Here is a 27,335-nt window from a genome sequence, read left to right as displayed (position 1 = left end):
TTTCTTTCCTTCTGCAAACTTTGGGGTATTTATTTTTTTCTTCTTCTTTAATTGTTTTAGGTGTAAGGTTAGGTTGTTTATTCAAGATGTTTCCTGTTTCTTAAGGTAGGATTGTATTGCTGTAAACTTCCCTCTTAGAACTGCTTTTGCTGCATCCCATAGGTTTTGGGTGGTTGCGTCTCCTTTGTCATTTGTTTCTAGGTATTTTTTGATTTCCTCTTTGATTTCTCCAGTTATCACTTCGTTATTAACTAGTGTTTTGTTTAGCCTCCATGTGTTTGTGTTTTTTACAGATCGTTTCCTGAAATTGATGTCTAATCTCATAGCATTGTGGTCAGAAAAGATACTTGATACAATTTCAGTTTTCTTAAATTTACCAAGGCTTGATTTTTGACCCAAAATATGATCTATCCTAGAGAATGTTCCATGAGCACTTGAGAAAAATGTGTATTCTGTTGTTTTTGGATGGAATGTCCTATAAATATCAATTAAGTCCATCTTGTTTAATGTATCATTTAAAGCTTGTGTTTCCTTATTTATTTTCATTTTGGATGATCGATCCTTTGCTGAAAGTCGGGTGTTAAAGTCCCCTAGTATGAATGTGTTACTGTCGATTTCCCCTTTTATGGCTGTTAGTATTTGCCTTATGTATTGTGGTGCACCTATGTTCGGTGCATAAATATTTACCATTGTTATATCTTCTTCTTGGTTTGATCCCTTGATCACTATGTAGTGGCCTTCTTTGCCTCTTATAATAGTCTTTATTTTAATGTCTATATTGTCTGATATGAGAATTGCTACTCCAGCTTTCTTTTGGTTTCCGTTTGCATGGAATATCTTTTTCCATCCCCTCAGTTTCAGTCTGTATGTGTCTCTAGATCTGAAGTGGGTCTCTTGTAAACAGAATATATAGGGGTCTTGTTTTTGTATCCATTCAGCCAGTCTGTGTCTTTTGGTGGGAGCATTTAATCCATTTTCATGTAAGGTAATTATCGATATGTATGTTCCTATTCCCATTTTCTTAATTGTTTTGGATTTGTTATTATAGGTCTTTTCCTTCTCTTTTGTTTCTTACGTAGAAAAGATCCTTTAGAATTTGTTGTAAAGCTGGTTTTTTGGTGCTGAGCTCTCTCAGGTTTTGCTTTTCTGTAAATGTTTTAATTTCTCCATCAAATAGGTATGAAATTCTTGCTGGGTAGAGTAGGCTTGGTTGCAGGTTTTTCTCCTTCATCATTTTCAGTATGTCCTGCCACTCCCTTCTGGCTTGTAGTGTTTCTGCTGAGAGATCAGCTGTTAACCTTATGGGAATTCCCTTATGTGTTATTTGTTGTTTTTCCCTTGCTGCTTTTAATATGCTTTCTTTGTATTTAATTTTTGACAGTTTGATTAATATGTGTCTTGGCGTATTTCTCCTTGTATTTATCCTGTATGGGACTCTCTGTGCTTCCTGGACTTGATTAACTATTTCCTTTCCCATATTAGGGAAGTTTTCAACTATAATCTCTTCAAATATTTTCTCAGTCCCTTTCTTTTTCTCTTCTTCTTCTGGGACCCCTATAATTCGAATGTTGGTGCGTTTAATGTTGTCCCAGAGGTCTCTGAGGCTGTCCTCAGTTCTTTTCATTCTTTTTTCTTTATTCTGCTCTGCAGTAGTTATTTCCACTATTTTATCTTCCAGGTCATTTATCCTTTCTTCTGCCTCAATTATTCTGCAATTAATCCCTTCTAGAGTATTTTTAATTTCATTTATTGTTTTGTTAATCATTGCTTGTTTCATTTTAGTTCTTCTTGGTCCTTGGTAAGTGTTTCTTGCATTTATTCTGTTTTATTTCCAAGATTTTTGATCATCTTTACTCTCATTATTCTGAATTATTTTTCAGGTAGACTGCCTATTTCTTCTTCATTTATTAAGTCTGGTGGGTTTTTATCTTGCTCCTTCATCTGTTGTGTCTTTTTCTGTCCTCTCATTTTGCTTAACTTACTGTTTTTGGGGTCTCCTTTCTGTAGGCTGCAGGTTCGTAGTTCCCATTTTTTTTGGCTTCTGTCCCCAGTGGCTAAATTTGTTTCAGTGGGTTGTGTAGGCTTCCTGGTGGAGGGAACTAGTTCCTGTGTTCTGGTGGATGTGGCTGGATCTTGTTTTTCTGGAGTGCAGGTCCATGTCTGGTGGTGTGTTTTCGGGTGTCTTTGGATATATTATGATTTTAGTCAGCCTCTCTGCTAATGGGTGGGGTTGTGTTCCTCTCTTGCTAGTTGTTTGGCATAGGGTGTTCAGCGCTGTAGCTTGCTTGTTGTTAAGTGAAGCTGGGTGTTGGTGTTGAGATGGAGATCTCTGGGAGACTTTTGCCATTTGATATTATGTGGAGCTGTGAGGTCTCTTGTGAACCAGTGTCCTGAAGTTGGCTCTCTCACCTCAGAGGCACAGCACTGACTCCTGGCTGGAGCACCAAGAGCCTTTCATCCACACGGCTCAGAATAAAAGTGAGAAAATGTAGACAGAAAGAAAAAGAAAGAAAGAAAGAAAAAGAAAGAAAGAAAGAAAAAAGGAAGGAAGGAAGGAAGAAAGAAAGAAAGAAAGAAAGAAAGGATAAAATGAAATAAGGTTAAATAAAATAAAGTTATTAAAATAAAAAATAATTATTAAGACAAAAAATTTTTTACACTAAAAAAAAAAAAAAAAAAGAACCAATATGACCTTCAGACAAATGGTGGAAGAAATGCTATACAGACAAAATCTCACACAGAAGAATCCACATACACACTCACAAAAAGAGGAAAAGGGGAAAAAATAATAAATCTTGCTCTCAACGTCCACATCCTTAATTTAGGATGATTCGTTGTCTATTCAGGTATTCCACAGATTCAGGGTATATCAAGTTGATTGTGGAGATTTAACTTGCTGCTCCCTTTCTCTTCTTTGTTTGCACTGCTCCCAGGTTTCAGCTTTGGATTTGGCCCCGCCTCTGCATATAGGTCCCTGGAAGTCATCTGCTTTTCGCTCAGACAGGACAAGGTTAAAGGAGCCACTGATTTGGGGGCTCTGGCTCACTCAGGCCAGGGGGTGGGAGGGTTATGTAGTGCGGGGTAAGCCTGCGGTGGCAGAGGCCAGTGTTTCATTGCACCAGCCTGAGGCACGCTGTGCATTCTCCTGGGGAAGTTGTCCCTGGATCCCAGGATGCTGGCAGTGGCAGGCTGCACAGGGTCCCCAAAAGGGAGGTGTGGACAGTGACCTGTGCTCACTCACAAGTTTCTTGGTGGTGGCAGCAGCAGCCTTAACATCTCACGCCTGTCTCTGGGGTCTGCGTTGCTAGCCGCAGCTCTCACCAGTCTCTGGATCTCCTTTTAGCAATGCTCTTAATCCCCTCTTCTCACGCACCAGGAAAGAAAGAGGGAAGAAAAAGTTTCTTCCCTCTTTGGCAGGTCCAGACTTTTTCCCGGACTCCCTCCCGGCTAGCCATGGTGCACTAACCCCTTCAAGCTGTGTTCACACTGCCAGACCTCTCCCTGCTCTCCTACTGAAGCTGGAGCCTCAGCTCCCAGCCCTGCCCACCCCGGCAGGTGAGCAGACAAGCCTCTCGGGCTGCTGAGTGCTGGTCGGCACTGATCCTCTGTGAGGAAATCTCTCTGCTTTGCCCTCCACACCCCTGTGGCTGCGCTCTCTTCCGTGGCTCCAAAGTTTCCCCCCTCCGCCACTTGCAGTCTCCGCCCCCAAAAGGGCTTCCTAGTGTTTGGAAACCTTTACTCCTTCATGGCTCCCTCCCACTGGTGCAGGTCCCGTCCCTATTCTTTTGTCTCTGTTTATTCTTTTCTCTTTTGCCCTACCCAGGTACGTGGGGAGTTTCTTTCCTTTGGAGGTCTGAGGTCTTCTGCCAGCGTTCTGTAGGTGTTCTGTAGGAGTTGTTTCACGCGTAGATGTATTTCTGTTGTATCTGTGGAGAGGAAGGTCATCTCCACATCTTATTCTTCCGCCATCTTTCTGAGTTTTCTCATCTGTAAAATTGAAGTCATAATAGCACCTAATTTAGTAGGGCTATTGTGAAGTTTAAATGAATTAATGTAGACATGAACATCTATATAAAGCATGTAAAACAGTACCTGGTCTATAATTAGTGCTATAAAATGTTAACTGTCATTATTACCATCCAGTTGCTTGGAGCTGTAGGAGAAAATTCAGTGAAGTCTTTTGTCATGTAGGTGACTAGATAGAACCAAATTTCTTTGGACTTCTCTCCCATCATGCTTTGCTCTCCACATGTGGCATGTTCTTTTCTTTATTTTTCTTTTTTCCTAGAACAGCTGTTTCTTCTCCTTTTACCTCTTTACCTCATTAACTCTTCCTCATTCTTCATGACACAGTTTGAGTGCACCTCCTCTACCTAATTTGTACAGCTCTCTTAAACTCTTATGCTCATCTTAATGACATTTCTGGATAATTTCATGTACCAAACTATATCAAAATAAGCTGTTTACTTGTCTACCTTCCTCTAACAACTTGCAAGTGCCTCTGTTCAGTGTTATAATTATTTTTATATCCCCACCTACCACAGTGCTCAGCACATATTAGATGCTCAAAAATATATTTTAAACTGAGTTGAACAAGCATGAAGCACATTTCTATTTAGCTTAACATGACGGAGGTTAATGAAGGAAAGGAATATGTTGAAATATGGAAGGAATGACATCTGAGGAGGAATTAAACTGAAGAACCAAGAGAATAAGTGTGTGATTGATTTTGGTCCAGAAGGTCTGAACCAACTCTCAGCTTATATATGTATTGGAAATACAGACCTTACATATCACAGGTCAATATATGCAAAATAGCAATATAACACTAAAGGGATCTTGCATTTAGGTTTTTATTCCAGTTTGAGTTTATTTTTGTGTATGATGCTAAAGTGTATTCTAATTTTATTTACTTTTTTACATGTAGTTGTCCAGTTATCCATCAATATTTATTGAAAAGACTGTCTTTCCTCCATTTTATAGTCTTGCCTCCTTTGTTGCAGATTAATTGACCATAGGTGTGGGTTTATTTCTGGGCTTTCTATCCTGTTTCATTGATCTATATTTCTGTTCTTGTGCCAGTATCATACTGTTTTGATGACTGTAGCTTTGTAGTATAGTCTGAAGTCTGGGAGCCTAATTTATCCAGATCTGTTTTTCTTTCTCAAGCTTTCTTTGGCTATTCAGGGTCTTTTGTGTCTCCAAGACCTAAATGTAAGACTAGATACTATAAAACTCTTAGAGGAAAACATAGGCAGAAAAATCTCTGACATAAATTGCAACAATATATTTTTCAATCCATCTCCTAGAGTGAAAGAAATAAAAACAAAAATGAAACCTAATCAACTCAAACGCCTTTGCACGAAAAAGAAAACCATAAACAAAATGAAAAGACAAGCCACAGAATGGGAGAAAATACTTGTAAACTGTGTGACTGACAAAAGATTAGTCTCCAAAATTTATAAACAGCCCATGTGGCTCAATATCATAAAAACAAACAACTCAATCAAGAAATGGGCAGGAGACCCAAATAGACATTTCTCCAAAGAAGACATACAGATAGCCTGGAGGTACATGAAAAGATGTTCAACATTGCTAATTATTAGAGAAATGCAAATAAAAACTACAATGAGATATCACCTCACACCAGTCAGAATGGCCACCATTAAAAATCTACAAACAATAAATGCTGGAGAGGGTGTGGAGAAAAGGGAACCCTTCTGCACTGTTGGTGGGAATGTAAATTTATACAGCCACTATGGAGAACAGTATGGAGGTTTCTTAAAATAACTAAAAATAGAGCTACCAGCAATCCCACTCCTGGACATGTAACCAGAGAAAAACATGGTTCAAAGGGATACATGCACCACAGTGTTCATTGCAGCACTGTTTACAATAGCCAAGACATGGAAACAACCTAAATGTCTATCAGCAGAGGAATGAATAAAGAAGATGTGGTACAAATATACAATGGAATATTACTCAGCCATTAAAAAAGGATGAAATAATATTATTTGCAGCAACATGGATGGACCTGGAGATTATCGTACTAAATGAAGTCAGACAGAGAAAGACAAATGTATTACATTGCTTATATGCAGAATCTAAGAAAAAAATACAAATAAACTTATTTACAAAACAGAACAGACTCACAGACTTAGGGAACAAAGATACAATTATCAGGCTGGGAAGAGTTGGGGAGAGGGATTGACTGTGAGTTTAGGATTGACATGTACACACTGCTATATTTAAAATAGATAACCAATAAGGATATACTGTATAACACAGGGAACTCTGCTTAATATTCCATAATAACCTAAATGGGAAAATAATTTGAAAAAGAATAGATTCATATATATATATATATATATATATGTAACTGAATCACTTTGCTCTACACCTTAAACTAATGCAACATTGTTAATCAACTATACTCCAATATTAAAACAAAACAAAACAAAACTAAAGGAATCAAGCAATCAATACATAAACATATATACACAATATCACCAAGAATGTGTCCATTTGAGAGAGGTGAAAGTGACCAAATCAATATCTAGAAGTATCTGGTGACACGATATAAAAAGATTTAAGAATATATTTATGGTTGATGTAATGGAATAATTTGATATTTGGTAACTTATAATTACCAAGGGGGAAAGTGGAGGCAGGGGTAAATTAAGAGGCTGGTATTAACATATACACACTATTGAGTATAAAATAAATAACCAACAAGGACTTACTGCATAGCACAGGGAACGATACTCAATATTTTGAGGTACCTTATAAAGGAAAATAATCTGAAAAAGAACGTATATACGTGTATAACTGGATCACTGTGCTGTACACCTAAAACTAACATGATATACTGTAAATGAACTATTCTTCAATAAAAAAATAATAAAAATAAAAGATAATATACTTAACCATTGATGTAATGGATTATAAAAAAATATAATTTCTTCAGGTTTCATAATCGGTATTCATTTATTCATCCACTCCATAAACTTTTATTTGTTGTGCACTAGATGTCAATTGCTGTACTCTGTACTACATATACTAATATCAACATTTGGAAAAGGACTTTGTCAAACACTACTGTCAGGCAAATCAAGGCTAGAAATAAATGGGAAAGAATCTTTTATACCTTGGCAGGATAGCCTGATCCCAAGCCTTTTCTTCCTCTGATCTTCCTGGCTGTCTGTTATAGATATTCTTTTTATAAATGCATAAATGAACATCTGTTTGTGCAATTCCATGGGGAAATAAAAGCATTAATAATTCACATTTCTATCACAGCTCTGCTAATAGCCAGAAATGCTGTAGATAGAAGTTTACATCAACTAGATGTTGGTCAGCTTTCAGAAAAATACGCAAGTATATATACAAATATAACTAATGCACTTTGAATTCAGGGTTCCTGCTTTCCGCAAGGCATGAATCAGTACAGCAGTGGTAGAATTGATGAGTTAGGTTACTTAGAATCTTGAGCATATCTATCATTCATGACCTGCCCTTGAGTCCACACTATCTTTTTAGACTCTTCTTACTTCATGGGTTTATGCCTTTATTAATCCAATGACTTTGTAATATCTTGAAAATGAAATTATTTATTTGGCTTTTCTTGGCTGACCTAGAATGTGTTTGGGCATAGAGTACATATACTTTTTATGGATTGAATAGCCATTAAAAGTACTTCTGTGGTAAGAAATGTAGAGAGATGGAGAGAAAGTGTGTAAAATCCAGAGAGACAGGGCTAAGCACAAAGCCATATGGATGAGGAACATTACTCAAGTGTTCTGGGGCTAAGGGGATGGGGGGTGCATGTAACTTTATCTACAGATCACCTGCTTTACTTCAGTGATTACCAGGGAGCACATTCCCATGGTTTGTTATGGAATCCTCTTCAAGGGCATCCAAGACTGTGCTCTTTGGTCTCTCATTGAAAGTGCCCTCTGTGCCCCAAGACCCTAGTTGGTGCCAATCCATTTTCTTTTTCCATAAGGACAAGTCTAGACTTGCAAATTTTCTGGCAGAATCCTATTAGCACAGGACAAAGGAAACATAACCCCGAACACCTGCAGAAAGCTGGGTAGAAGAAGAAAGGGAAATCTCTAAAATAATGCCTGGGTTTGAACAAGCTGGGGTAGCAGTTCAATATATCTCCTTTGCACAAGCATCTGGTGACCATAAAGGCATAAAGTGATAACAAGGAAATAACATAATATAACTAGATGGAAATATTTGAGCTCTATCACTATTATTGACCTTTTCTGGGCTTCTCTTTCAGGAGGAGGAAACTGCAACAGTAATTTTTAAAAATTAGGGTGATTTTGAAAATATAATCAAATAAAATTTCTAAAATGCCTATATAGTACTTGACACTCAGTAGATGCTCTGAAGTACTTAGTCCTTTCTCTCCTGCATTCCCCATACCATTAGTCATAAAGCACAGTCATCATCAGGAAGGAATATGTCAAGATAAATAACTCAGTACTACCTGGCATGCTGGCTTGATCCTACTAAATTATGTTATATTTGAGCCAGCCACCAAGACAGCTGGGGGTTTCAAGCAGAGGCTGGGATGGGAATGAGAATGAGAAGGATTCAAGGAACAATGACTATGTACTGCAGAGGCATCAGAGATGGAGGGGCAAAATAAAATCCTGGGACAGCCGGTGGATTAGTGTAAGTCATAATCAATCTATAAAATGTAGCTTCGGGCTTCCCTGGTGGCACAGTGGTTGAGAGTCCACCTGCCGATGCAGGGGATACGGGTTCGTGCCCCAGTCCGGGAAGATTCCACATGCCGTAGAGCAGCTGGGCCCGTGAGCTATGGCTGCTGAGCCTGTGCATCTGGAGCCTGTGCTCCGCAACGGGAGAGGCCACAACAGTGAGAGGCCCACGTACCACAAAAAATAAATATATATTTTTAAAAAAATCTCTTTAAAATGTAGCTTCATTCTTGTTTTAATTGCAACCTATAGGTTAAAATCTCATTATTTTGCCTTTCTCTCATCACTTTGTCTTTCTCTCATCTTTATAACTAGGAGAAAGTGGTGGGTGATTGTTAGCTCCTGCAAATGACAGCTACCCCACCCTCCTTTTTACATAACTTCCCTGGGTTGTCATTTAATTTCTTCCTCAGTCAGGAATATTAGACGTTAATGTAGTTTAAGGTTTGAGTCTGTCAAGCTGAGTACACCCTGGACCAACAGATAAGACTTGGAAATGTGTCTCAGTGTCTTCCAACCAGTCACTGCTCCCTGAGTCCCAAGGACACAGCCTCCCTTGTGTGTCCCTCTAAGACAGCACTCCTATTTCCTTGCACATACATTTGAACATAGTGAAAGATGAAAAGGACTCCTGCAGTACTGGTGTGGTTGCAACATATACTAGTCAATTAGGAGTAATTTAGACAATAGCCAGAATTACAGAAATTAATTCCTGAGGCAAGTAGTGGTTCTTTTTTTGTTTGTTTGTTTTGTTTTGTTTTTAACATCTTTATTGGAGTATAATTGCTTTACACTAGTGTGTTAGTTTCTGCTTTATAAAAAAGTGAATCAGTTATACATATACATATGTTCCCATATCTCTTCCCTCTTGCATCTCCCCCCCTCCCCCCCTCCCTATCCCACCCCTCTAGGTGGTCACAAAGCACTGAGCTGATCTCCCTATGGTAAGTGTATGCTTCCCACTAGCTATCTATTTTACATTTGGTAGTGTACATATGTCCATATCACTCTAACACTTTGTCGCAGCTTACCTATCCGTCTCTCCATATCCTCAAGTCCATTCTCTTGTAGGTCTGTGTCTTTATTCCCGTCGTGCCCCTAGGTTCTTCATGACCTTTTTTTTTTTTTTATCTTAGATTCCATATATGTGTTAGCATACGGTATTTGTTTTTCTCTTTCTGATTTACTTCACTCTGTATGACAGAATCTAGGTCCATCCACCTCAAAACAAATAACTCAATTTTGTTTCCTTATATGGCTGAGTAATATCCCATTGTATATATGTGCCATATCTTCTTTATTCACTAATCTGTTGATGGACATTTAGGTTGCTTCCATGTCCTGGCTATTGTAAATAGAGCTGCAATTAACATTTTGGTACATGACTCTTTTTCAATTATAATTTTCTCAGGGCATATGCCCAGTAGTGGGATTGCTGGGTCATATGGTAGTTCTATTTTTAAGGAACCTCCATACGGTTCTCCATAGTGGCTGTATCAATTTACATTCCCACCAACAGTGCAAGAGGGTTCCCTTTTCTCTACACCCTCTCCAGAATTTATTGTTTGCAGATTTTTTCATGGTGATCATTCTGACAGGTGTGAGATGATATCTCATTGTAGTTTTGATTTGCATTTCTCTAATGATTAATGATGTTGAGCATTCCTTCATGTGTTTGTTGGCAATCTGTATATCTTCTTTGGAGAAATGTCTATTTAGGTCTTCTGCCCATTTTTGGATTGGGTTGTGTGGTTTTTTTTGATATTGAGCTGCATGAGCTGCTTGTAAATTTTGGAGATTAATCCTTTGTCAGTTGCTTCATTTGCAAATATTTTCTCCCATTCTGAGGGTTGTCTTTTGGTCTTGTTTATGGTTTCCATTGCTGTGCAAAAGATTTTAAGTTTCATTAGGTCCCTTCTGTTTATTTTTATTTCCATTTCTCTGAAGGTGCGTCAAAAAGGATTTTGCTCTGATTTATGTAATAGAGTGTTCTGCCTATGTTTTCCTCTAAGAATTTGGTAGTGTCTGGCCTAACGTTTAGGTCTTTAATCCATTTAGAGTTTATTTTTGTGTATGGTGTGGGAGTGTTCTAATTTCATACTTTTACATGTACCTGTAAAATTTTCTCAGCACCACTTATTGAAGAGATGGTCTTTTCTCCACTGTATATTCTTGCCTCCTTTATCAAAGATAATGTGACCATATGTGCGTGGGTTTATCTCTGGGCTTTCTATCCTGTTCCATTGATATATATTTCTGTTTTTGTGCCAGTACCATACTGTCTTGATTACTGTATCTTTGTAGTATAGTCTGAAGTCAGGGAACTTGTTTCCATCTGCTCCGTTTTTCATTCTCAAGATTGCTTTGGCTCTTCAGGGTCTTTTGTGTTTCTATACAAATTGTGAAATTGTTTCTTCTAGTTCTGTGAAAAATGTCAGTGGTAGTTTGATAGAGACTGCGTTGAATCTGTAGATTGCTTTGGGTAGTAGAGTCATTTTCACAATGTTGATTATTCCAATCCAGGAATATGGTATATCTCTCCATCTATTTGTATCATCTTTAATTTCTTCAGTGTCTTATGATTTTCTGCATACAGGTCTTTTGTTTCCTTCGGTATGTTTATTCCTATATATTTTATTGTTTCTGTTGGAATAGCAAATGGGAGTGTTTTCTTATCAATTTCAGGTTTTTCATCATTAGTGTATAGGAGTGCCAGAGATTTCTGTTCATTAATTTTGTATCCTGCTACTTAACCAAATTCATTGATTAGCTCTAGTAGTTTTCTGGTAACATCTTTAGGATTCTCTATGTATAGTATCATGTCATCTGAAACAGTGACAGCTTTACTTCTTCTTTTCCAATTTGCATTCCTTTTATTCTCTGATTGCTGTAGCTAAAACTTTCAAAACTATGTTGAATAATAGTGGTGAGGTTGGGCAACCTTTTCTTGTTCCTTATCTTAGTGGAAATGGTTTCAATTTTTCACCATTGAGGATGATGTTGGCTGTGCATTTATCATAAATGGCCTTTATTATGTTGAGGAAAGTTTCCTCTATGCCTATTTTCTGCAGGTTTTATATCATAAATGGATATTGAATATTGTTGAAAGCTTTCTCTGCATCGATAGAGATGATCATATGGTTTTTCTCCTTCAATTTGTTAATGTGGTGGTGTATCACATTGATTGATTTGTGTATATTGAAGAATCCTTGCATCCTTGGGATAAACCCCACTTGATCATGGTGTATGATCCTCTCTATAGGCTGTTGGATTCTGTTTGCTAATATTTTGTTGAGGATTTTTGCATCTATGTTCATCAGTGATATGCTCCTGTAGTTTTCTTTCTCTGTGACATCTTTGTCTGGTTTTTGTATCAGGGTGATTGTGGCCTCGTAGAATGAGTTTGGGAGTGTTCCTCCCTCTGCTATATTTTGGAAGAGTTTGAAAAGGATGGGTGTTAGCTCTTCTCTAAATGTTTGGTATAATTCGCCGGTGAAGTCCTCTGGCCCTGGTATTTTGTTTGTTGGAAGATTTTTAATAATAGTTTCAACTTCAGTGCGTCTGTTTTGTCTGTTTATATTTTCTATTTCTTCCTGGTTCAATCTCAGAACATTGTGCATTTCTAAGAATTTGTCCATTTCTTCCAGGTTGTCCATTTTATTGGCATAGAGTTGCTTGTAGTAATCTCTCATGATCTTTTGCATTTCTGCAGTGCCAGTTGTTACTTCTCCTTTTGTATTTCTAATTCTATTGATTTGAGTCTTCTCCCTTTTTTTCTTGATTAATCTGGCTAATAGTTTATCAATTGTATTTATTTTCTTGAATAACCAATTTTTAGTTGTATTGATCTTTGCTGTTGTTTCCTTCATTTCGTTTTCATTTATTTCTGATTTGATCTCTATGATTTCTTTCCTTCTGTTAACTTTGGGGTTTTTTTCTAATTGCTTTAGGTATAATGTTAGATTGTTTATTTGAGAGGTTTCTTGTTTCTTAAGGTAAGATTTTATTGCTATAAACTTCCCTCTTAGAACTGCTTTTGCTTCATCCCATAGCTTTTGGGTCGTCGTCTTCTCATTGTCCTTTGTTTCTAGGTATTTTTTGGATGTCCTCTTTGATTTCTTCAGTGATCTCTTCGTTATTATGTAGTGGATTGTTTAGCTTCCATGTGTTTGTATTTCCTGCAGATTTTTTCCTGTAATTGATATCTAGCCTCATAGCATTGTGGTTGGACAAGATACATGATACAATTTCAATTTTCTTAAATTTACCGATGCTTGATTTGTGACCCAATATATGATCTATCCTGGAGAATGTTCCATGAGCTCTTGAGAAGAACGTGTATTCTGTTGTCTTTGGATGGACTGTCCCATAAATATCAATTAAGTCCTTCTTATTTAATGTATCATTTAAAGCTTGTGTTTCCTTATTTATTTTCATTTTGGATGATCTGTCCATTGGTGAAAGTGGGGTGTTAAAGTCCCCTAGTATGAATGTGTTACTGTTGATTTTCCCGTTTATGGCTGTTAGTATTTGCCTTATGTACTGAGATGCTCCTATGTTGGGTGCATAAATATTTACAATTGTTATATCTTCTTCTTGGATCATTCCTTTGATCATTATATAGTGTTCTTCTTTGTCTCTTGGAATAGTCTTTATTTTACAGTCTATTTTGTCTGATATGAGTATTGCTACTCCAGCTTTCTTTTGATTTCATTTGCATGGAATATCTTTTTCCATCTCCTCACTTTCAGTCTGTATGTGTCCCTAGGTCTGAAGTGGATCTCTTGTAGACAGCATACATACAGGTCTTGTTTTCCATTCAGCCTATGTCTTTTGGTTGGAGTATTTAATCCATTTACATTTAAGGTAATTATCGATATGTGTGTTCCTATTTACATTTTCTTAATTGTTTTCAGTTTCTTATTGTAGGTGTTTTCCTTCTCTTGTGTTTTCTGCCTAGAGAAGTTCCTTTAGAATTTGTTTTAAAGCTGATTTGGTGGTGCTGAATTTTCTTAGCTTTTTCTTGTCTGAAAATCTTTTAATTTCTCCATCAAATGTGAAAGAGATCCTTGCTGGGTAGAGTAATCTTGGCTGTAGCTTTTTCTCCTTCACCACTTTAAATATGTCCTGTCACTCCCTTCTGGCTTGCAGAGTTTCTGCTTACAGATCATCTGTTAACCTTATGGGGATTCCCTTTTGTTTTATTTTTTTGTGTTTCTCTTGTTGCTTATAATATGTTTTCTTTGTATTTAATTTTTGATGGTTTGATTAATATGTTTCTTGGCATGTTCCTCCTTGGATTTATCCTGTATGGGACTCTCTGTGCTTCCTAGACTTGATTAACTATTTCCTTTCCCATATTAGGGAAGTTTTCAACTATAAACTCTTCAAATATTTTTTCACCCCCTTTCTTTTTCTCTTCTTCTTCTGGGACCCCTATAATTGGAATACTGTTGCATTTAATGTCCCAGAGGTCTCTGAGACTGTCCTCAGTTCTTTTCATTCTTTTTTCTTTATTCTGCTCTGCAATATTTATTTCCACTATTTTATCTTCCCGGTCAGTTATCTGTTCTTTTGCCTCAGTTATTCTGCTATTGAACCGTTCTAGAGAATTTTTAATTTCATTTTTTTGTGTTGTTAGTCATTGTTTGTTTGCTCTTTAGTTCTTCTAGGTCCTTGTTAAACATTTCTTCTATTTTTTTCTATTCTATTTCCAACATTTTAGATCATCTTTACTCTCATTATTCTGAATTCTTTTTCAAGGACACTGTCTATTTCCTCTTCATTTGTTAAGTCTCATCAGTTTTTACCTTGCTCCTTCATCTGCTGTGTGTTTTTCTGTCTTCTCATTTTGCTTAACTTACTGTGTTTGGCGTCTCCTTTTCATAGACTTCAGGTTCGTACTTCCCGTTGTTTTTTTTGTCTGTCTCCAGTGGCTATGGTTGGTTCAGTGGGGTATGTGGGCTTCCTGGTGGAGGGGACAAGTGCCTTTTTTGTTGTGGATAAGTTTGGATATTGTCTTTCTGGTGGGTAGGTCCACGTCTGGTAGTGTGTTTTGGGTTGTCTGTGGCCTTATTATGATTTCAGGCAGGCTCTCTGCTAATGGATGAGGTTGTGTTCCTGTCTTGCTAGTTGTTTGGCATAGTGTGCCCAGCACTGTAGCTTGCTGGTCATTGAGCAAAGCTGGCTGTTGACGTTGAGATGGAGATCTCTGGGAGATTTTCGCCATTTGACATTATGTGGAGCTGGGCGGTCTCTTGTGGACTAGTGTCCTGAAGTTGGCTCTCCCACTTTAGAGGCACAGCATTGACTCCTGGCTGGAGCACCAAGAGCCTTTCATCCACACAGTTCTGAATAAAAAGGAGAAAAAATAGAAAGAAAAAAGAAAGAAAGAAATATGATAAAATAAAGTAAAATATAATAAGATAAATTTATTAAAATAAAAAAAATAATTATTAAGAAAAAGTGTTTAAAAAGTAAAACAAACAAACAAAGAGAAAAACGGATGGATAGTACCCTAGGACAAATGGTAAAAGCAGAGCTATACAGGCAAAATCACATGCAGAAGCATACACATACACACTCACAAAAAGACTAAAAGGGGGAAAAATAATATATCTTTGCTCCCAAAGTCCACCTCCTTAATTTGGGATGATTTGTCATCTATTCAGATATTCCACAGATGGAGGGTACATCAAGTTGATTCCAGAGCTTTAATCCGCTGCTCTTGAGGCTGCTGGGAGAAATTTCCCTTTCTCTTCTTTGTTCTCACAGCTCCCGGGGTTCGGCTTTGGATTTCGACCCGCCTCTGTGTGTTTATCGCCTGAGGGCCTCTGTTCTTCTCTCAGAGTGGACGGGGTTAAAGATGCTGATTTGGGGGCTCTAGCTCACTCAGGCTGTGCAGAGGGAGGGGTACATATGTAGGGTGAGCCTGTGGTGGCAGAGGCCAGTGCGATGTTGTAACAGCCTGAGGGGCACCCTGTGTTCGCCCAGAGAAGTTGTCCCTGGATCATGGGACCCTGGCAGTGATGGGCTGCATAGGCTCTCGGTAGGGGAAGTGTGGAGAGTGACCTGTGCTTGCACACAGGCTTCTTGGTGGCTGCAGCAGCAACCTTAGAATCTCATGCCCATCTCTGGGGTCTGAGCTGATAGCCGCAGCTTGCACCCATCTCTGGAGCTCCTTTAAGTGGCACTCTGAATCCCCTCTCCTCTTGCACGAGGAAACAAATAGGGAAGAAATAGTCTCTTGCCTCTTTGGCAGCCCCAGACGTTTTTCCGGACTCCCTCCAGGCTAGCCGTGGTGCACTAACCCCCTTCAGGCTGTGATCGCACAGCCAACCCCAGTCCTCTCCCTGGGGTCTAACCTCCAAAGCCCGAACCTCAGCTCCCAGTCTCCACCGGCCCCGAGTGTGAGCAGACAAGCCTCTCGGGATGGTGAGTGCTGGTCGGCACCATTCCTCTGTGCAGGAATCTCTCCACTTTGCCCTCCACACCCCTGTGGCTGCACTCCCTTCCGTAGCTCTGAAGCTCCCCCCCTCTGCCACCCGCTGTCCCCCACACACACGAAGGGGCTTCCTAGTGTGTGGAAACCTTTCCTCCTTCACAGCTCCCCCCACTGGTGCAGGTCCCGTCCTTATTCTTTGTCACTGTTTTTTCTTTTACCCTACCCAGGAATGTGGGGAGTTTCTTGCCTTTTTGGAGGTCTGAGGTCTTCTGCCAGTGTTCAGTAGGTGTTCTATAGGAGCAGTTCCACATGTAGATGTATTTCTGATGTATTTGTGGGGATGAAGGTGTTCTTTGCATCTTAATCTTCTGCCACCTTTAAGCTCTCCACAGGTAGTTATTATAATGGTGTTTTACCAGCTCCCTGTACATCCATCCCTTAGCTACATTCATGGGAAATGGGACTGAACACGTTTTATGACAGAAAACCCCAAGAGTCTAAATATTCTTAGTCATTCTGCCATTTCTATCTTCCTTACCTCTTGTAGCCAAATACTCCTAGTACTGCTCTACCTCACACTTTTCTTTATTAGAAGACCATAAGGTAATCAAGGATGCCAAGGAATACCTCATTCAACCCTTCACTTTATAAATGAGTATACAGACCAGAAGGAACTTATAGAACATCAAACACAAGTTGGGAACAAAGCAAGATCTGATTTTATTTTGTAGCAATATTTTTATTTTTCCTTGGGTCTTAGTCTTATTAGCCTAACATAGAAGCTTCTTGTGATCAGTGGCCATCTATTCTCCTTTTGGAGAAGAACCTTAGTATGAAACTGGCTCTGTGGTGTTACATAAGATCATTCAAGGATTCATTTCTCTCCACCACTATCAGACTAGGACAAGTTTATATTTTCACAAATACAAGTCAGCAGTTGCCATATATTGGTTAGAGAGGCCTCCACAACTGCTTTGCCTGGACCTTCTGAGGTTATCAGCATGGCTGGGGATGTCCCAGCTTTGGGAAGAACCCTGCTGCTGGCTGTGTCCTTCAAACACTGGAGATCCAATCTAAAGAAAGTAGGCCTTGGTGCCACAATGCAGAGAAGGGCCTCTCTGGCAACATGGCTCAAACCACATAGATAAGCCCCATTCCAGTTCACACAGACCTGTGAACCACCAGCACATAGAGCTGCTTCAGGTCCCTACTAAGTTTCCCTAGTCTTCATGCATGCCTCTCACGTCACATAAAACTGAAGTTGTTCTCTGCCTGAGCTCACCATTATTTTATCTTCAACTCACCTATCAATCAAAAAGATGTTGTTCATTTATCTTCTGTTTTTTACTTTTTTATTTAATCCATCATATGCCCTGACTCCCTGCCTAGACTAAGAGCTTACTGGTGATAGAAAATATATTATTTATTTTTGTTTTCTTCATCTTACCTCATATGGTATCTTGTACAACAGTTCAATACACACCCATTAGCTAACAATCAGTGACACTGTTTTGCATCTAATTGGAACAGGTGGTGCCTCTGTTAATGTATCTTGGGCTACATGATATTATCTTTGCACAAAAAGAGGGAAGAATTGTTTCTCTCCTAAATACACTGTTCATTTCTGCCTACTGTATCATGAAAGATGAAACAAATAAATTAAATTAATATCTAGTACTTATTAAGCACTTATATTATGTCAGATACTATAATTAGAATTGTATATGCATTACTAACATCAACTTTAAAATGAACAGATTATTCGCACCAGCCTTCACATGTTGATTGTGAGGGTTGAATGAGAGAATATCCTGTGAACAATAAAACTTGAGATATGGACTGTGATGATGATGAGGCAATTTATCGTAATGGTTGGACTTCATTTTGGAATGTTGAAAGACCTATGGGATAAAATACTTAAAGTGTAAGTTTCAATGAGGGAAAATCTACCATAGGAAAAAATCTGGGGTGCCAGGAATAAGGCATAGATTTTGGCCAGACAGGGAAGAATAGAACAAGTAAAGGGTCCCAAAAATATATTTGAAATTGCTGGTAAGTGCTAACCACTTTCTATTTCTGCCTAGAGCCACTCCTGTTCTTTCTCTAAAATAGTGAACAATATGCCTTTGATCTTGTTTATTTTTCTTGATCCAATCATTGTTTTCTTTTCAATCTAGTTCCACTTAGCCTGAGGGCTGCTGATTCAACAGTAGGTCTGAATACTCAAGTTTAAATGATATATATTTTAACTTGTTTTAAAGGAAAGCTTTGTAATTCCTATAAGAAATGAATCATTAATCCTGCGATGACAATATGTGTGAAATCTACCCAGGAGCTCCCAAATGCTCTCCAATTCAGAGGAGTCTAAAGTTCAGCAAACCAAGCTGATGTAGTATTATATTTGCCCTTTAAAAAAGGTCAGAATATTGTTCAATTGATGCCACCATCCATGAACTAAATGAAAGGGGGCTTGAGAAGATTGGATGTGGATAAGAGTTTTACAGAATTCATGAGGCTCCTTAGTCACTGTAAAATAAAACTCCCTAACAAACCTTATTGAGAGTAAATCTTGGGAGTATTTTGGCATTGGATATGGGCAATCAACAGGACAATTTTTATTGAGTTTGGTTGGGCAAATCCATTTTTATTTTTCAAAATTCAGAGTGCAATATGACTCCCCCAAATGTTATTATTTTTAGTTTTTATGAGGAGCCAAGAAATAAATGAGACTTGGGTCAGATTTAAGCCTATGGCAGAGCCAAGGTTAAGAAAACTCAGTATATGGAGATGTGATTTGGCATTAAGACCATTGTATGAATATTTAAATGTTCTAGTTTCCTACTTTTGGTAAGGTTGGAATGTGCTTTACACCCCATAAGTAGTGTTTGGTGAACCTACCCTGAGTTCACTGGTAAATTCATTCACTTAGTTTTTTATTCTATAATATTTTTCTGCATCTTATGTTGCCTTTTTTAAAATAATATTTTTCAACATTTAATGCATTTATATAATTTTTAAATTTCAAATCATAGTATTCATAGTATTCATAATGAGAAATTATAAGACCATTTTGTTTCTAATTTCTACTCCCTGGTCAACAGATTCCTACCCTTTTAGTCTCATTTTTCTTAACTTACATACTTTCAAATAATCTGCTTTTATTGCTATACTTTGCTGGCAATTTTTGCTTTGATGACTGGTTCTCTATGGCTGGAGGAGGTGAGGATTGAGCACTCTTAAGGGTGTTTGTACTCACCCTTTCCTCTACCTCCAAATATGACCATGACACAATCAAAGATCAAATTTATCCTCACTATTTACATTATTCTATAAGAACTGATCATGACTGAGCCATGAATACGTTGTGAAAACATTTTCTTTCTTCTTTGATATTTTGTCATTTCTAGAGGTAGTTATCAGTTCACTGGTAACTTCATCCATAATAGGAAAGATATATCAGCATTTAGCCTGGAATTGATGCACTTCTCTTTCACCCTTATTCCATAAGCCAGAATTCAAGAACATAGACATATCTAACTGCAAGGCTGGAAAGTAGAAGCTAAGAGAGGTCTATAGGAAATAGAGAAAAAGGGACTTGATGAAAACTTTGTAGTATCCTTTTTCCATTTCTCTTTGTTCCTTGTTTTAATTGCTTAGCTGGGTTTGGAAGAGAGAAGAGATACACTGAGATGCTTAATTAACTATGTTCAACTGGAAGTTTCATATTGTATTTCCTTCCTTCCGTCCATCCTTCCTTCCTTTCTCCCTCCCTCTTTCCTTCCTTCCTTCCTCTTATCCTTCATTTCTTCTCCTTTTAACTTTCAAATAACTTCCAGGAAAAAGTTTTATTTTATCCTCTCAATAACATGTTCTGTTAGTAGGAAAATGTTGATTACATTACTGTGCTTATTAACCATGTACTGCACTGTGATTCAAAAAGGTTGAGTAATTTTTCCCCAGTTCACACAGAAAGGAAGTTGAAGTTCATGCAAAAAAAAACTTTGAAGCTTGCCTACCTGATTTTCACCTCTATCCTGCTCTTTTCCAACAGAACATGGCTCACTACGCAATTTTTCTTTTTTTTCTAAATGAAAGCCAGAGAAAAATCAAGAGAGACTGATGTCAAAAATGCAAGTTTTTGAGCATAAATGTCCCTATTATTTTCAGGAAATATTTTGACTAGGTACCATATCTCCTAAATCCTATTTGATTTCTCTCACCATCACCTGGTAGGTGAGTTTCCACATCAGATTCAGAGGAGAAGCTGGCTTCTGTCTTACAACTCTTGCTGTCATCCTCAATAAAGATGGAAAAAGTAAAATTAAAAAAAAAATAAAAAAAGAAAGCTCTCAAGATGGCCCATCAAACACCCGTTAACACAGCAGAAACTGACACCTTCCCTGCTAAGGGAACACATAAGTGAACACATAAGAACACCATTAACTACAGCATTTAAGGAAGTATATAAGATAACAGAAGAAAAGTACATTTGTTGAGCCAGGAACTATGCATTGAGCTTAACTCATTCAACATTCATAACTCTCTGTGTGGGTTTTATGTATTCTTATTTAAGAAATTTAAAAACAAGGATGGAAAAAGTTAAAGAAACCTGGCATCACCTTTTTTAGAGAGGCATTGAGCAAGGCCCAGTGAAGAGGGAGATCAAGAAGAAGTGACAGAGAAAAGAAAAGCCCTGTGCAAAAGACAGCAGGGGGAATAGATCCTTAAGAGAGATATATGTTTAAGGGAGAAATGAAATGTGATTAGTGAGGAAGAGCTGAGCTAATTGTAGCTCTTGGTAAAAACCACGGGTGACTACACTGAAGAGGTGTCTGAAACAAACAGGGTTTGCAATGGAGAAAGCTCTTCTTAATGCATTCAGGTGAGACCTTCTGTTAAAGTCTTGACCTGAGGCTTGGTCTTCACAGTGCTCATATCTCCTGGTAAAGAAGGAAATAAAGTCAATTGTATAGATGTTTGTCTCAGCTTCAACACACAGATATTTCTCAGTACATGGATGCCAGTGTTGCATTAAGAAGAGACCATGGTTCTGATACTGACGAACAAGAATTTCTGCATTTCTTCACCCTCCTCTCATTGAATTTTAATGGAAAAAAAATTTATATCAATAATTTACATTTTTTTCTGATTCCAATTGTGCCTATATTCATGACAAAATTTTCCAAAACTACTCCTTTTATCTGAACTTTCTCGCTCAAATCTTCCCTCCTCCAAACTGAATGTTCTGTTTTTATTAAGAGTGGCTCCTTTAAAAGATGCCTTTTACTTAACGAAACCCACCCAAATAATCTTTATTGTCCTACTTCTTCCCATTTACTTTCCTCTCTGGCACATATTCTACTTGGTGTTCATAACTGCCATTTTCCCTTGCTGTCATTTAACCCACAGTTCATTATTTGCTCTTTTAAATGCATCCATGTTAATTCCCTCAGAATGTCCTCATTGCCAGCTGGCCTCTTCCCTGAAGATTTCCTGTGACCAAATGTCACACCTAAGTGCCTGCATCTTTGGTGATTTCTCCCAACATTTGTTTAGACCCTATCAATCATTATCTCACAATGAACAACAGCTTGGCAAATAGTGAGCAGGCTTCACCCAGTGATTGATGCTTCTGTATGCCTGTCTTTTCTCTTTGTGAGAATCACAAGGGCCCCCTCCCTTTATTTTGAGGGCTCTGGCTGTACCTGCCATGGCTTATGGGAAAACAAGGCTAAACTTCCAATATCAGGGCCTCTCTTCTTTTCCTTTTACTGCATTTCCTTATCGGTTGTGACAATATGCCACAATTAATGATAGCATAAATACCCATGTTTGATACCGCATGCATCACACTTAGGCGTGATGGATTAGCAATCAAGGAAATTAATTCTGCCATTACAAAGTAATGTCTGAACTTTGAAGTTAGGCAATTGTATTGTATAATGTTCAGTTATGAATTCAGCCATAAATATAACATTAGGCAAGCTTATTTAGGAAGAGAATAGTTTCAATATTGTTAGCTTTTCTGTTTCCCAAGAACTGGTTTACAATTCTTTTCCACCAAGCTTTTTAATTTCTGAGGGATATAAGGGTTATCAAATTTCAAGGTCAAAATACATTCAATTATTTTGTGTATTTTTGAATGAGTAAATAGTATTCCTAATGGACTGTTCATGATCACACATTCTTCAAAAACCAGTCCTTTCTGGAATGAGTAATTTAGTTTTGACAAAAGACATCAGGCTTATTATAACATACTTCTCTTGGCTTGAGAAGCCCTAGAATAAGAAAAGGCAACCTTGTTGCCTACATTTCCCCCAGTATTTCACCTTTGAGGCTGTTTTATACACTTTGACACCAAAAATGCAGCTTTGGAGCTCACTTCCACTTGCCTCACAGACTGGGTTCTCATGCCTAGTCTAGAGCTCATGTTCAATTGGAACCAATCTACACCAGCTGTGAGGTTGCTGGGCTGCCAAGTCACACCAAGTAAAATACAAACAATGCTTAAATACTGTAAAATATGGTAAAGAATCAAGACATAAAAGTCTTCTACTAAGTGCAGTAATGCATTTCATAGGGAGATAAATTTATGTTAAACCTCAGTTTACACTGACAAAATTAGGCTTTTATAGCCATTGTGGGCATGGACTCAACCAACAGGGAAGAAACTATTAGCCTCACTGTTTATCACAGCTAAAGCCATTCTTCATGGGGCCAATGAGGTAAACAGCCATTTTACAGCTGCCAACTGATCTGGTTTATAGATGTGAATCTCCAGAGAGAATAGGAAAAAGGGGAGATCAGAGAGAGTGTTGACTTTTACTCTTTCCCACATTATCCACAAAAGGGACTTGATCTACTGATTTTTTTTTTTTAGCATTTTCTCATTACTATAAGGCACAACAATTCTAATGAAAATACCAAATGAGCAGAATTCTATGAAATCTGATAAATATCTCCCTCACTAATTCCTCCCTTATTTTAGAATTAATGTAGAAATATTCTGAATGAGGGGTAGGAAAGCAAAACCACATCATTAAAAATGTACTTGATCAGTATATTCAGTATCTAAGTTCTCAGAATAATGTCTGAAAAATTTCAGAGAATAATTTCCAAAAGTTTGAGACACCAGTGATTTCATTTCATCATGTTGGTTTTATTTATTAATTGTGAGATATTATTTATTCTTAAGATGGTTTCCTTGAAATCTATACATGGTGATACAATTTTAAATCCATTACTAAATGTGTCAGAAATACTGCATTTCTTTAAAAGCATTCTGATAATCATACTTAACAATTTAAACTGTCATTTTACCCAAGTAGTTTAAGTAAATGAGTTGCCATCTTGTTTACATTTTTGTTATTTACACAGTTTCATCCCACTCATTTAAATACATATTTATTGGCAATTTCTATATGCCAGTAGCTCTGCTGGTTTCTAGGAGCTAAGGACAATAACAATTAGAAATTGTTATTTTTACCATGGCTAGTGTATCACAAAATGAATCCATGGATGCCATTGTCATGCTCACAATGGTTATCACCATGAGAGATCATGCTTATCATCAACATTTGATACATAAGTAAACTGTAGTCAGGGGCCAAGTACATTTGTAGCAAATCCAAGCCTAGAATCCAGGATACTCTACATTCTGCCCAGTGTAGAACCCAGGATCCTCTATATTCTGCCCAGTGTACTTTCCAATTAAGCTGCCACATTTCCACTTTTGACATTTGCTTTAAGAACCTTAAATTGAATGGGTGCCCTACATACATGAGCCATTTAAAATATATCAGCAATAGGGAACTCCCTGGTTGTCCAGTGGTTAGGACTTGGTGCTTTCACTGCCAAGGGCCCAGGTTCAATCCCTGGTCAGGGAACTGAGATCCTGCAAGCTGTGCAGTGCAGCAAATAAATATATCTATACCTGTATCTATATCTATATCATCTATATCTATATATATCAGTGACAAAGGAAGACCTACAGCATATGTCAAAAATTGAAGAGAACTTTTCCATAAACGAAATGTAAGCCTCAATAGGATCTTTTTAGCTACTGTTCCCCTGACCCTGTTCCTGTGAATTGATATTTTAAAAATACTTAAAATGATGTTTCAAAGGGAAGTAACCAAGTGTTCCATTTCTTTAAGACACAGCTATCCCAGAAATTAGACATACACATTGTACTAAGGTGGGTGCCTTATTTTTGTGTTCACTCATTCTTGACTACTTGAAGTGCCACTGTAAATGGAAAACCTATCGTTAAATAAATAAGATTTTAAGGCAAAAGTAAGGTAAATAATTGAAAAAATTTATGTAAGTCTTGTTTCCTGTACGCTCAGTCATGTGACCATGATTATACTGTCATGTTCTTCACAGTTATTTGATCAAGATGGGGATGAAGAGGGAAGGAGCATGTTTCACTGCATTTACAAAATGCAGTTTTTATTCCCCAGAGTGATGACAGCATGATTTATGTCCAGGGAGTCAGGTGAACTTCTAGGTGTTAGTTTCACATAATGATATATTTTCTTAAAAGTACACGTGGAATCCCTCTACACTAAAGAAGTGTATTGTCCAGACCATATAAGAAAATAATCTCATTATGCTATTACCAACATTACAACATTATTTATATTTCTAAAAACATATTCTTATAAATTAGTTTATTTTGAGTTATAATAAATATAAGTAGGGTTAGTGTGTATATATTTTATACATACGCATAAGAGAAGATATTTAAATTCTTCATTATACCTAGCCTCGTTTCTCAAAAACCAAATTTAAGATTAATGTAAATATAGAGTTAACAGTTTAAAAAACACAAAAAAAGACGTTGTTTATATTAAGAGCTATTACTGACAGGTAGAATTAGACATCCGTGAAGCAGAAAGTTTGTTGATTATTCACTGTGCCATGACAGGTGGGGAAGAGAAGAATTTTAAAAGTCAACTTAGGATGAATCAAGATCATAGTAAGACAAAAATGACTAATGGGGAACTTTAAATTCCCTGCAAATCTCTCCCTTTCCCTGTGCACAAACAATCTGCTCAATTCACCTCCCTGTACAAGGGCTGCTCCATATGGTCCCTGCTTCCCCTTCATAAACTGTCTTCAGACTGTAAACCTACTATTTATTTTTCTTTCTTTCTTCATGCCTTCTTCTTTCAACTTGTCTTTCTTCTGCTCCTCAAAACAAGTTATCCAATAGCAGCCCTGGTATCTTTTTAGATGGTTGGTGTTCAATCCCCTTTGACTAGTTTCTAAGATCTTCAAAGAGATGCTTGACCAGCATGAAAAAAACTTCCAGCAGGTCACAAGAGAAGGTGAAAGTCATATGACAGAGCAGAACTTCCTTTCCTCACCAGGTAACATAACATTGAAAAAAAAAAATTAACTCACCCTACTCCTAATTATATTATTGTTGGGTGGTTAAGAGTATAGGTTCCAGAATCACACTTCTTGCATTCATATATGGATTTTTCCAATTAGTAACCACATGGCAGCAAACAAATTATTTAAATTCTGTGCCTTGATTTTTCTAGATGTGAAATTCAGGGGCCAGTAGTACCAACTATATAGAGTCATTATAGAATTCAATTCCTCAACATATAAAAAAGTACATAGAACAATGCCTGACATAGAGTATAATGTTTACTGATATTAATGTACAAAATAAGTTATTGCATTCTCAAACCATACTAATGATGGGTACTACATTTCTTGCATGTGATCAAAAGCTAGGACGTGTTTGAGAAAGCATTTGGACTCAGACTGATTCCAGAAATTGCCATTTTTTCATGATGATTTTAATCATTTGAAGGCAATGCTTCACTCTATGTGGAGGTGGTCTAAAGTTATACCTAACAAAATGAGGTTATTTTGAAACTATTCTCATGACCAAAATATATACAAGGTTTTCAGAGGCAGGTACAATCATGCCAGTGTCCTTCCAGTCACATTCTGCAGAGAACCACCTTTGTTAACATGTACCCTATGTTTTTTCTAAAGTGTAGCTATACGACATTTGTACAACCAGTTTCCTAACTGTGATACCCATCACTGATGGATTTTAAATACAGATGTGCAGAAATTACTGTTGCAGTAATCCTGTCTCATGAGAATATAAAACCATTTCTGGAAATAAAGAGGAAAAATTCCTCTGACAACACAAATTAATCATCATAAAAAAACCCACTATAGAGAACTTCAAGATGGCAGAGAAGTAAGACATGGAGAACACCTTCCTCCCAACAAATACATCAGAAATACAACTACATGTCGAACAATGCATACAGAACACCTAGAGAGTGCTGTCAGAGCCTCAGACTTCCCAAGAGCTGTGTGACTGACAGGATTTTGGTGCTCCAGCCTGGTGTCAGGCCTGTGTCTCTGAGGTGGGAGAGCCGAGTTCAGGACATAGGTCAACCAGAGATCTCTTGGTGTAATATCGAACAGCGAAAGATCTCCCAGAGATCTCTATCTCAATGCTAAGACCCAGCTCCACTCAACGACCAATAAGCTACAGTGCTGGACACCCTATGTCAAACAACTAGCAAGAAGGGAACAGAAACCAACCCATTAGAAGGCTGCCTAAAATCATAATAAGGTCACAGACACCAAAAGCAAAACCACAAGATGCGGTCCTGCCTGCCAAAAAGACAAGATCCAGCCTCATCTACCAGAACACAGGCATGAGTCCCTTCCACGAGGAAGGCCACACAACCCACTGAACTAAACTTAGCCACTGGGGGCAGACACCAAAAACAAGGGAAAAAATGAACCTGCAGCCTGTGAAAAGGAATCCCCAAACAAAGTAAGTTAAGCAAAATAAGAAGACAGAGAAACACACAGAAGAAGAAGGAGTAAGGTAAAAATGGACCAGACCAAAAAATGAAAGGAAATAGGCAGTCAACCTGAAAAAGAATGCAGAGAAATGATAGTAAAGATGACCCAAAATCTTGGAAATAGAATAGAGAAAATGCAAGAAACGTTTAACAAGGACATAGAAGAGCTAAAGATGAAACAAGCAAGGATGAACAACACAATAAATGAAATTAAAAATACTCTTGAAGGGATGAATAGCAGGATAACTGAAGCAGAAGAATAGATAAGTGACCTGGAAGATAAAATAGAGGAAATAACTACTG

Source organism: Phocoena sinus, chromosome 14 (assembly GCF_008692025.1).
Source record: "Phocoena sinus isolate mPhoSin1 chromosome 14, mPhoSin1.pri, whole genome shotgun sequence".
Lineage (NCBI taxonomy): Eukaryota > Metazoa > Chordata > Mammalia > Artiodactyla > Phocoenidae > Phocoena > Phocoena sinus.
Note: the sequence above shows the minus strand (reverse complement) of the source record.